This window comes from Caretta caretta, chromosome 2, assembly GCF_965140235.1.
Source record: "Caretta caretta isolate rCarCar2 chromosome 2, rCarCar1.hap1, whole genome shotgun sequence".
Classification (NCBI taxonomy): Eukaryota; Metazoa; Chordata; order Testudines; family Cheloniidae; genus Caretta; species Caretta caretta.
The window spans coordinates 16133477-16145828 of NC_134207.1; the positions used below are offsets into that span (position 1 = coordinate 16133477).

Below are 12352 nucleotides of genomic sequence, written 5' to 3' on the forward strand. Positions count from 1 at the left end.
GATTATTATGCATAGGGCAGCTTCAGTGTGGGTTCATTGGTTCAGTTGCACCCACAGAAACTGCACACATGCCTCTGCAGGCATTGCGAGCTGGCTTATGGGGTCACAGGACCACTCAGGTTTGGCCTGGTTTCCCCTCCACCCTGTGGAACAGAGGCTACTGCTGTGGGGTGAATGTGGGGTCAGTTTGCTCTCCAGCCTTCCCCCTCCTTCTGGGTCCTCCCCTTCTCACAGGCCAGGATTAGTGCCTGGGTGAAGAGAGTTACAGCAAGGGTCAGTGTCCCATGGCAGTGTAGTATAGTGCATATATTGAATCAGGATGCTACATTCACCACTGAATAAGGATTCAAACAAGAGCTGGGCAATCTAAAGCCAGGGTCCCTGCCTGAGGAAATGTATGGTTTAAGGAAACTTTTGAATGAAGGGTCCTCTAGAAATTAAACCTATTTTATTCCTACTTGACATTTTGATTTTCCCTTTGAAATGGGGGAAAAGAAGGATTTAAAAAATAAAGCTTAAAAAACATTTTAAACATCAAGGAATACATTAGAGAACCAGAGCACTGGATCTGACACTGAGGACATTTGCACCCTGGGCCCAAACCAGAACACTGAATCTGAACACCACTGAACATGGGGGAAGTCAGGATCCAAACTGTGCGGGCTGGGCCTATGAGGAGCAGGGACTAGAGATTCACGAAGAGGACCGAGGCGTCACAACACTCAACAATTAGGGCTTGTCTACATTTACAGCGCTGCAGTGGTACGGCTCCACCACTCTAGCGCTCACCCTGATCTACACTACACACTTATGTCGATTTAATGACGTCACTCAGGGGTGTGGAAAATCCACCAACCTAACCCCCCGCTGTAGGCAGCGCTCTGCCGACTTATCCCATCCCATCGACACGGCTACCACCCTCTCGGGGAGGTGGATTAGCTACCCTGACAGAAGCTCTCCCCTAGGTGTAGTTCGTGTCTTCACTAAGTGCTACAGCGGCACAGTCACGTGTAGACAAGCCCTCAGCGAAGATGCCACCTATGCCGACGAGGAGCTTCTCCTGTCCGGGCCGGTACTCCACCCCACGGGGCGGTGGTAGCTACGTAGGCGAGAGAAGCCCCCCAGTTGACATAGCACTGTCTGCACCGGGGTCTAGGTCAGTCAACTGTGTCACTCGGGGGGTGAGTTTTGCCACCTCTGGTGAGGGCCAGGCGTGCCCTGCAAGCAAGCCAGGCGACGAACGCCCCCTGCGCCCATCTCGCTGGTGGGGCGCTGGCAAAGGCACCTCCCGCTCGCGGGCTGCCGATGGTGTCGGGCCAGGGGGCAGAAACATCGGGGCCTGCGGGGTTGGCTGGCTGGCAGCCAAAGGGTGGTTTTGTGACCGTCCCTGGCCTGGCCTGAGGGGCCCAAAGCGGCAGGCGGGGCCCAGCTCCCCGCAGCCTCAGCTCCAGCCGGGCGGGCCTGTGACGGGCCTGGGGCCGTGGGGCGGAGGCTGCTAGCCTGGGCCTGTCACGAGCCAGGGTAGCGTCCCTCAGCTTCCGCCTCGCAGCGCGGGCCCGGGGCGGGCGGGGTCTGCGCCAGCCCAGCCGCGCTCCTCGCCCCGCCCGCGGACAGGCGGAGCCCCGCGCAAGAGGCGGCCGCAGGTAGCGCTCGAGCGGGGCGGGCGGGGGGCGGGGCCGGAGCGGTATAAATGGCTCGCGAGCCGGGGCTCGGACCCAGACGCGATCGCGGCGCTGGGTGACGGGGAGCGGAGTCCTACGGACGGAGGCGGCTGTGAGGGTGAGCGGCGCTAGCCCGGCTCCTGCCTTGCTCGTCCGCGGGGTGCCCGGGAAACCTCGTGAACTTCTCCCCCCAGGGGACGGGGGTCCTTCTTCGGCCCTTGCCGGCCCCCCGTATTTCTTCCCCCCCACCCAGGGCAGGGAAAGGGGGGGGTGCTTCGGCCGTTGCCGGCCCCTTCCATATTGCCCCCCAGACCCTCCTGAGGGTAGAGAAAGAGGGCTCCTTTGGCCGTGCCCCTCCTTCTCCATGTTTCTCCCCCCTCCCAGGGCAGGGGAGGGGGGCCCTTGGGCACGCTTGGCTCTCCATTGCGTGCAGGGAAGAGGGGGCCCGGTGGGCTTAATTTGGTGCTGCTGTCCGGGGTGCAAGTGCCCCGCCCTTCTGGGTGGGTGTGGGAGGAGAGTGTTAGCCCCCCTGGGTGTGGGGCTCCAGTCTTCACTCCCTCCCTCCCACAGGACCTAGTGGTCAGAGCCGCTCTGCTGTGGCGAGCTGCAAGAGGCTGGAAGGAGGACTACTTAACTTCCCAAAATGTGACTCCTCTGAGGGCTGAGCATCCCAGCCACTCTGGCTCTGCTGCCCTAGAAGGTCTGTGCACTGAGCTCCTCTATCTTTCCTCACCCTGCTTCCCAGAGCCCTGCCTGGAAAGGGACGCACCTGCCCCTCTCTCTGCGCAGCGGTTCCCGCTTGGCAGGGTGCGTGCTGGCTGTGGGTGGGCCCGAGGGACAGGGAGCCTCTGGAATCTGAGGCTGCACCCTGGGGTGGAAGGTAGTCCCTTGTGTTCTTTCGTTGGAATGGGTGGGAGGGGAAGGAATGGAATAGGCAGGATCAGCAGCGTGTTGACAGAAGTCAAGATGGGTGAAATCTTTGGTGTCTACCAGCTGGACCCAGAAGAACTGGGGGAAATCCTGGTACCTATGGACTTCAGTTTGACCAGTTACTACTGTATTATCTTGAACAAATTTACTAGCTGGGCTCTATATTAAATCTGCTAGAATCTTAGGGCTTGGAAATGTCACTGGAGACTTGTGGCTAATGGGAGAGAGACACCAAGTACTGGCAGTTCAGGTTTCCATAACAGATGTCCCAGATCTCCTCCCTGCCCCTCTCTGAAAGTGGTGAAAACAGCTGGAATCTTGTTAGATGCTGATGTTATGATTCAGCCTCTTTGCACTTACAGAACTGGGAAGGGTTTGGAACGGAAAAACTATTTCTCTGTGTGAAAGGCGTTACATAAGTTAGTTATTAGTGTAATTCAGCCATATCTACCAAATTTTCTAGCTTAACTGTAGCCTTGATTGCAACAGATCAGTTTTCATTGTTTACTCTTGTATCTCATTATGTGTTTATAGCTGTAGTTTAAGTACTGTATATTGAATACTTCTGGGGCACTGTTCATGTTCAAAGCATCTTGCTTTGAAGATGGAATTGGGTGAAAGTGTGTGGCTAAGGATATTTCTTTTTTTTTTCCAGTGTTGCTGCCTTCCTTTGAAATGCTTGCAAGTTGAGGGCCCCCTCTGTATCTTACCCATTGTTTTAGACAGCCCACAAGAAATGTTCCTTATGTTCCCTTTTTAAGGATTGCAGAGGTTAATGAGTAAGATGGCAGTAAACATTTGTTAATTTCTCTTGAAGTCTGAGGGGATCTATCTAAAAATAAATCTGAGGACCAAAAGAAGTAATTTAAAGGGAAATGGTTGGTTTGGAAATGGTCAGCTTGAAATCTAGAAAATCGTAAAAAATAAAAGGTGGTTTCAGGCCCTATAGCTGTTGAGTGTCCCTGCCAAATGTGGTTATAGGGTCATGATTTCCTATATTTGACACACTTTTTTTTTCTGTCTCCTTGTGTGAAAGACATGCAAAGAGAAACTGACCGCACTGGAAAAAAAAAACATGAAACTGACTTGTCAGAGGCTCAAAATAAATCCTAAAAATAGGGAGAAACATTCTTTGTCTAATTTGCAGTTCCAACAATAGGATGTAACTTGTAACAATGACAACAAAAACTGAAGCAAAAATTTAGACAAATTCATTAGAAATGATGTCACTTTAAATTTAGTGCTGGAAATGGATACTTGTATTCTTGTATACTTTCTGTACTTGTATTAATCTAAAATCCTTGTTCTAGCATAGTTTGACTCATAATGCCTTTACTATGCATGTGATTAAAAACACATACTGCTGTTTGTGGTGTGTTTATGCTCCAGATACTTCTGTGGACTGCAAGAATCATACGATTTTACAGATCAAATAGTAAAACTGGGAAGCAAGAGAATAAGACTACCCAGAATACAAGTAAATTTCTTCCATGCAAGTTTGTGCATTAGTCTGTTTGGAAAGCAAGAGTTTTCAGAAACTGTATAGTGCACTTTTGTGTGTGAGTATTCTCCTTTATGAAATACTAGTATGAGCTAGTCATTTGTAAAGGGCTCAATACAGTGAAAACAATTAATTCAGTGAGGATGGAATGTTTTGATGAATGTAAATAGGAATATTACAGAAATTTGTTTACCTAGTACTTTGCAATACAACCTGCCCAGATACCATGACATAGGGTTTATAGTATGGAGTATTTTCAAACTGGGGTAAACACTAAAGCTAGGTAGTCACTTGAGACCTAAGAGTGTTGACATTTAACTTAGAAACTCCGGCCCAAATTCTTAAAAATAAGGTGAGCAGAGACATGAAAACTGTCACATGGTAGGGAAATGAACACATAGGGTAGTGGTTAGACTCAGCCAAACTTGTGGTGAGCACAGCCTAGAAGTTTTTAAAGAGCTGAATATTCTGAATTGGACAGTTTGTTTTTCAATAAAATGCAAGATGGGTGTCAGAACTATGGCAGAAAGATTCTTTGGACAGCTAAATCTATTTGAAATTGCAGTACAAAGCAGAACTCTTGTGCTACAGGATAAAAAGAATACTTTGGCCCAAATGAAGTATTGGTGCTAGTTCACTTAAGTGAGGTTGTATTTCTTGAAAATTTATTAATCTGGATGAAAATCAGAATTTCCATTTCAACATTTGTTTTCATCAGATTGGAACAAAACATCTTTTTTTCTCTGAGCAGAAAGTTCTGTTCAATCAGTTTGGAAACATCTGATTTGAAATGTTACAATAGTCCTAAACTAAAACGTTTTGTTTCTTTGAAGAAAATCAAAACACTTTGGGTCAGTGATGTTAATCTGCATCCACCTGAGCTGCCATGGTATCTCATGCCCCCTCTTCCTTTCATAGGCCAGGCTCCCCAGCTGGACTACATCTCCCATGATGAACAGTGGTTGTCCAACCAGATATGGAACCACAGTACATCATGGGAGATGTAGTCCAGTTGGGAACCAGGCCTATTAAAAATGAGTTCACAAGGCACTCAAACTAAAACTTCCATGAGACACTGCAGCAGCTGACAGATCAAGGTCAACGTTGCTTTGACAAAAATAAGTGTTTTGGTTTGGGTCCGCTCCAAAACAATGTTTTGATTTCCCTGACTCATGCAAAAAACTTACCTATGCTCACACACATATCCAAGTGGTTTGATAGCCAGTGCCTTATCCAGTAGACTCTATTGTCCCCCAAAACTAATAAAAACTGCACTTAAGATTTACCAACCATATACTTATGCATCATGGGTGGGGAGGCCTTTCTGGAAAGTTAGCTGTTTACTCTCTTTAGCTCAACATATGTCCTCTCCAGAGTCTAGAAGTGTTTTAGTTCTATGAAACAAATAGAAGAACCTGGGAAAGTGACTAGATGGAATTAGTTCAGACCTTGCCAGCATACAGGACCAATGAGCAAATCTGTGGTTTTCTCTAATTTAACAACAAAATAGGAATTGCAGCGTGCTTGAAGGAATATTGTGGTAGCAATGAGAACATCAAGCAGTAATTGCATGCATCGGTCATTGAAATAATGAATGACTAAATGCTGATTGATTTTAGAAAAAACACCCCTGGAATCGTGGTCATTTTCAAACTCCCTTTATTATTTAAGGGACAAGAATGTGAAACTTAGACCTGAACTATAGAAAACTGAACAGAATACTAAAAACAAAATGCATGCAATTATCAATAACCACATTACTTATCACTTACTTACTGAAACAAAATGAAATGTTAGAAAATTTGTATACCATTAATCAAAATTGCATGTACCATATTAATCTTCCTCCCATCACTGCCTTATAACTGTAATCATATTTGGAAGTTGATTGGTGTTTGGCAAATTTGTACCATCATGCAATATGCAGTTTACTCTATAGCAAAAGGAGGAAGAAATAGTAAACTCCATTCTCTTAAAAGCTGTACTTGGGTCACAATGTACTTCTCAGAGATGCATGTTCTTTTAAAAAAAAAAAAAATAGTTTCCTTGGCATTGGAAACTAGTGCAGTAGCCTTAAACCTTCTATATAAGGCTTGCAGTGGACAGCAACTCCCTTTTCAAATACTGATTTGGATGCCAATGAAGACCACTTGAAAATCAAACTATCAGTACCACTGATTACTGAACTGTTCAGTAATGCTCTCCAGTCATGCTCTCCTCCCTACCCTTCTCCCTTCTGTAATTTTTCTTCAAGATGAAGTGAACAATTGGCTGGATGTAATCCCATTGCCAGTTCTGCTTGGCAGAATTAGATTTTTATAATTTTTGTTGGATATTATCCATTACCTTTAGGCAATTTAAAATAAATGCTTGTCTGTAAACTTTGATTCTCAATGGAAATTTTTTTCATGTGTGCATGGTGAAACAACCCTTCCTGACGCAATAAAACTCTAATCTTTCCATCTGGTCAATAATGTGGACAGGACTGAAAGGGACCTCCTTTGTTATGAGTCCAGTTCCTTGCATCACAAGCAACCCAACATATGATTCCATTCATAAATGTATCCATCTTTATTTTAAGCTATGCTAAGGAATAGCAGCAGTAAGAAGCAATTCAGAACTGTTCCTGAATATGCATCACTTCAGATAGTTATATCTGAATAGAACACAATATAAACAGTGCTTGATTTTTGGTGGGTTCTCTGCATCAACTTAAGAGTAGTAGGTGCTGCTTGCACAGGAGAACATGAGTCCCTTACATGCAGGCATCATATTTATCAGTCTTGGGTCCTGTAGCCCCAAGAGTAGGGGAAAAAAAACCCCTACACCTTGAACTAAAGTCAGTTTCCAGTTAAACTTACATCAAATGGATGGCGCAGGATCAGGCCTGTTTTCTTCATACATTGCATAACAGAATGTTACTGTCTCTGGACTATCCCCAGTTCCATAGGCCAAATTTGACTTTGTACAGCATAGGTATACAGTGTGTTTGCTGATGTAAGACTGAGTAGTCTAGTGGTTTTTTTTCCCCACAGACGTGTGTTTGCACAAAGCAGGATGCATGTGACTATTACAGTTCTGATTTTAATGTGTGGCAGACACACTTCCTGTGTTCCTTTTGTTTTGAGTTACTTCCCTTTCAGTTGTTACCATTCTATTAAATCTTTTTCAGCTGTCAATAGTATTTCTCTGCACAGCTGGAGACTGACCACACAGTTCCTTTCAAATCTGACTTATAACTGCTGATCTGTTTTGAACACTCCATTTCCACTGTTGCATTAACTATGTAAACATTATGTTGAGGGCCCTAAAAATCACAATACCAAGAAAGCTCATACCCAAGCTGTACTGCTCTAACACACCTCTCCCTAGTGATCTAATCCTTACCCTGCTCCCTGTTTCCACCACTTCCCCACCCTTAACGGTTATTTTTTCTTATGTTTTTTTAATCTGTATTTCCAGGGAAAGTGACTGGACATTATGATTGGTCCCTAATGCCTATGAAATCTTTATAGCAAGATACCAGGAATGTTACTCTGAAGCCTATGTCATGTCTGTAGAATCATTGTGAAGTGAGGGAAACAGCTATAAACATGGCTGAGAGTTCATTTTGTTCAGAATATCACCAGGTTGAATCACTAGGTTTTGCAGTCTGTTGCAGTCCAATTTAAGTTTTCAGCCATGTTCACTTTATGAATTACATCCATGCAGTCTATAGCTACTGGAAGGCATGGGTCTAGGTTATCCCAGGCCAAGAGTCTGATGTCAGAGCTAACTCAACCAATCCCCACCATTACTCTAAGCTAACTTATGTGCAGTGATTTTCATTGGTTGTGTGAGGAAGAGATGGACAGATTGCCTGGCTCAGCTGCTACTCTCACAGAGGAACACAAAGCATCCCCACCCCCCAACACAAACAGCGCATGCTGTAACCTCAAATATACATAGGTTCTCACCTCAGCACATGCCCATGATTTGCCATCTTCACAAATAAATACAGATCTTCCAGGATTGTCACTGTCATGCTGAAGCCTAAACATCTGAGGACAGGTGTACCCTGGGACTTACATCAGTATAGCTAGGTCTTTTGGGTATGAAAAATCTGTCCCTGAGGGACATAGCTAAACTAACCTAATCCCTGGGGTAGATAGAGCTAGGTCAGCAGAAGAATTCTTCCATTGGAGTCCAAGGTTCTGTGCTGGTTGGAATGTGACTGCTGTTAAGAGAAGGTGGGAGTAATAGCTATGTGGAGTAACACAGCTGGTGGTGCCTCTAGCCCAAAGCAGCTCTGTGCACAAATTATAGGGAACGTGAACAAACTGCTACATTGCTTATTACAGCACAGTGTAGGCAAATGAGCCATTTTTGGCTGTTTTTCACAATGACTCTACACATGTGACAGTCTGGGCTTTTAGCTACTAGTTGATAGTAAGATCCTCAGGGCGGAGGCTTTACTCAGAAAAGTGTGCAATACCTAGACTACAGACACAGAAGAATCATGGAATATCAGGGTTGGAAGGGACCTCAGGAGGTCATCTAGTCCAACCCCCTGCTCAAAAGCAGGACCCATCCCCAATTAAATCATCCCAGCCAGGGCTTTGTCAAGCCTGACCTTAAACCTCTAAGGAAGGAGATTCTACCACCTCCCTAGGTAACACATTCCAGTGTTTCACCACCCTCCTAGTGAAAATTTTTCCTAATATCCAACCTAAACCTCCCCCACTGCAACTTGAGACCATTACTCCTTGTCCTGTCCTCTTCTACCACTGAGAATAGTCTGGAACCACCTCTCAGGTAGTTGAAAGCAGCTATCAAATCCCCCCTCATTCTTCTCTTCCGCAGACAAAACAATCCCAGTTCCCTCAGCCTCTCCTCAAGTCTTGTGTTCCAGTCCCCTAATCATTTTTGTTGCCCTTTGCTGGACTCTTTCCAATTTATCCACATCCTTCTTGTAGTGTGGGGCCCAAACCTGGACACAGTACTCCAGCTGAAGCCTCACCAATGTCGAATAGAGGGGGACAATCACGTCCCTTGATCTGCTCGCTATGCCCCTACTTATACATCCCAAAATGCCATTGGCCTTCTTGGCAACAAGGGCACACTGCTGACTCATATCCAGCTTCTCGTCCACTGTCACCCCTAGGTCCTTTTCCGCAGAACTGCTGCCTAGCCATTCGGTCCCTAGTCTGTAGCTGTGCATTGGGTTCTTCCGTCCTAAGTGCAGGGTCCTGCACTTGTCCTTGTTGAACCTCATCTGATTTCTTTTGGCCCAATCCTCCAATTTGTCTAGGTCCCTCTGTATCCTATCCCTGCCCTCCAGCATATCTACCACTCCTCCCAGTTTAGTATCATCTGGAAATTTGCTGAGTGCAATCCACACCATCCTCCAGATCATTTATGAAGATATTGAACAAAACCGGCCCCAGGACCTACCCCTGGGGCACTCCACTTGACACCGGCTGCCAACTAGACATGGAGCCATTGATCACTACCCATTGAGCCCGACAATCTAGCCAACTTTCTAACCACCTTATAGTGCATTCATCCAGCCCATACTTCTTTAACTTGCTGACAAGAATACTGTGGGAGACAGTGTCAAAAGCTTTGCTAAAGTCAAGATACAATACATCCACTGCTTTCCCTTCATCCACAGAACCAGTAATATCATCATAGAAGGCGATTAGAATAGTCAGGCATGACCTTCCTTTGGTGAATCCATGCTGACTGTTCCTGATCACTTTCCTCTCATGTAAGAAATTAAGTACCAGGGATACTTATGGTGCTAGACAAATGTAAGTCTCATGTTTGAACAATACAGGTTTTTAATAGGCATTCTTTGTTACTAAACTAGTTATACAATGGAATAGACAGCCTGGTGGCAGGAGTACATGATTCGTAGGAAGGAGTGTGGTTGATCTTTTTGCAGATCTTCATTACTTTTCTTTTTTTAAGAATCTAGGATGTTCTTATGCTTCAGTGAAGTTGTTTATGTACAGTTAAATTCTTTTCATGTTGTGATAATTTTTAGGTTATTACAAACTTGGTTTTGCTTCTTATAAATATTTAAGAGTCATGTTTGTGGATACGCTTATACCATGTTAACTTATACTTAGTCTTTGACATCAGGTTTAAACTACTTCTGCAATGACGCAACACTTGTTACATTAGCAAGCACAAAAGTCATATCGCCATTTGCTTTCACATAAAATAACAAACTTTACACATTTTATTCTATTTTACAAGAATTTATAAAGAGAACCTGTTACAAATATTACATATAAAATGTTACAAAGTCTTTAATTACAACTAAAGATTTGTCATTCTTATCTGCTAAATGAAGTCTAGAAGGGGGAGATTGAAGGGCCTCCCTCCTGGTCAATACATGCTGTCCTGGAACACAGGCAGAGATTTTTCAAAAGTACGTAGTAATTTTGGGCATTTCAATTTTTTGACCACCTACAATGAGGCAACTTGAAGTTTCCCTTCTCAGAGAATGCTTGGTACTTGCTGAAAATCAGGCCTTCTTTAAGTGTCAAGTTGGGGATTCAAAATCATCAGTCACTTCTGAAGATTTGTCATATATGAAAAGATCTATTTTTCTTAGAAATTTGGAGGCTTGAAAGATTTTTTTATTAAAAGCCAAACAGGATTCACCTACTCTTAAAACATAAGTGGCAAAAGGAATTTTGTTTATGCTAAAATGAATTGGACTCTGTGATTGGATTCCTAAGGGGGAGCCAGCTGAGCTCCCTCAATGAGGGTGAACTGCAAATAACGGGACAGGCATCCACCAAAGTTGGTGGATATTCCAATACTTAAATTTACCAAGCCAGCATAAAACAGCTTTTATTATAGCTCACTGGTTACTCAGAAGTTACCAAGTTTCCTTAAAGTAACTCTGCCTCAGGCCTCCACCTAGACACCCTAGTCAAATATGACAATTAATGAAAATATTATTCATCATATAAAGTTCTACCCATCACAGAGGATGGGACACATTAACAGATATTCTAGATCTTACCCAAATACACACTTATAGCCAATTCTTATTAACTAAACAAATTCTTTAAAGAAAAGAGGTGGTTAAACTATCAGTATGCATACAAACATGAGTACAATCTTGAAATTCAGATTCATAACAGAGATGATGAACTTTGTTGCAAAGAGTTATTCTAGAATTAATCTATTGGTTATAGTCCAGGGATTGGCAACCTTTGGCACGCAGCCCATCAGGGAAATCAGCTGGAAGGCTGGGATGGTTTGTTTACCTACAGGGTCCACAGGTTCAGCTGACCACAGCTCCCACTGCCCATGGTTCGTTGTTCCAGGCCAATGGGGGCTGCGGGAAGCAGCGCAGGCTGAATGATGTGATGGCTGCCGTCCCACCAGCAGATTTCCCTGATGGGCCATGTGCTGAACGTTGCCGATCCTTGTTATAGTCCAGTGTCCAATATCCTATTCAGGGTGTACCAGCTTAGGACTGGGATCTCAGTCTTGCATCTCAAACTTCCTGTCATCGCAGATCTGCTTAAGCTTCATCAGAGGATCAGGACCCAAGCCATGTTTTTAATACAGTTTCAGGCCTTCTTTGACAGCTCGGAGCCTTTAGTCAAACAATAGGCACTCATGGGGACTTTGAAGTGGACCCATTTCCTAAGCATCACTGGTAATTATCCATCATTAACAGATTCTCTATATATTTCAAAGAGATGAATATAGCAATATCCATGTTTACAGTTCATTTAAATGCTAAGATGTCCTTTTGATCTCTGAATTATCAGAATACAGCATAGACAGGGACAGTTTGATTACATTTTGTGCATTACATATATATGTAGTAGTAAATAAACATGAACATTCTATCCCCATATGTCTTTAAGGATTGAATTGGAGTCATTCATCCTCCTGCAGGATGCTTAACCCTTTCTGGTCGTGCCTCAGACTCTCGTAAAGGCTTCTGTTGTGGGTAGCTTCCAAAAGTGATTACAACAGAAAAGATTGATTGAACTGACCTTTTTTCTTAATTCTTATTAGTGTGTAATTTACTTAGTATTTTGTTTTACTGATACCTTATCCACATATGATTCTTACCCTGCATTAAGTAGTGGGGGTCATGTTCCTGATTGGTATTAGGTTAAATGTTCTTAAACTTCCTCTTAATTCCTGTTTCTCTAGATGGTACATTTTAGTAATTTTGTGGATAAACACTACTTATTACAAACAGAGCAGACCTCTCATATGTGAGCTAAAAAAGTAATAA

General features: G+C 44.0%; 1 protein-coding gene across 2 annotated transcripts in view; it reads left to right on the top strand.

Moving 5' to 3' along the window:
• Positions 1 to 1671: 1671 nt before the first annotated feature.
• NDRG1 (N-myc downstream regulated 1) overlaps positions 1672 to 12352 on the top strand; it is a 66001-nt gene continuing 55320 nt past the window's right edge. The window contains exons 1-2 of one of the 2 annotated variants that reach the window (XM_048841703.2): positions 1720 to 1779; positions 2232 to 2361. The gene's annotated coding sequence lies outside the window, so the exon portion shown is untranslated. Of the gene's footprint in view, positions 1780 to 2231; positions 2362 to 12352 lie in introns of both variants that reach the window. The other variant, XM_048841702.2, reaches the window with a different exon arrangement.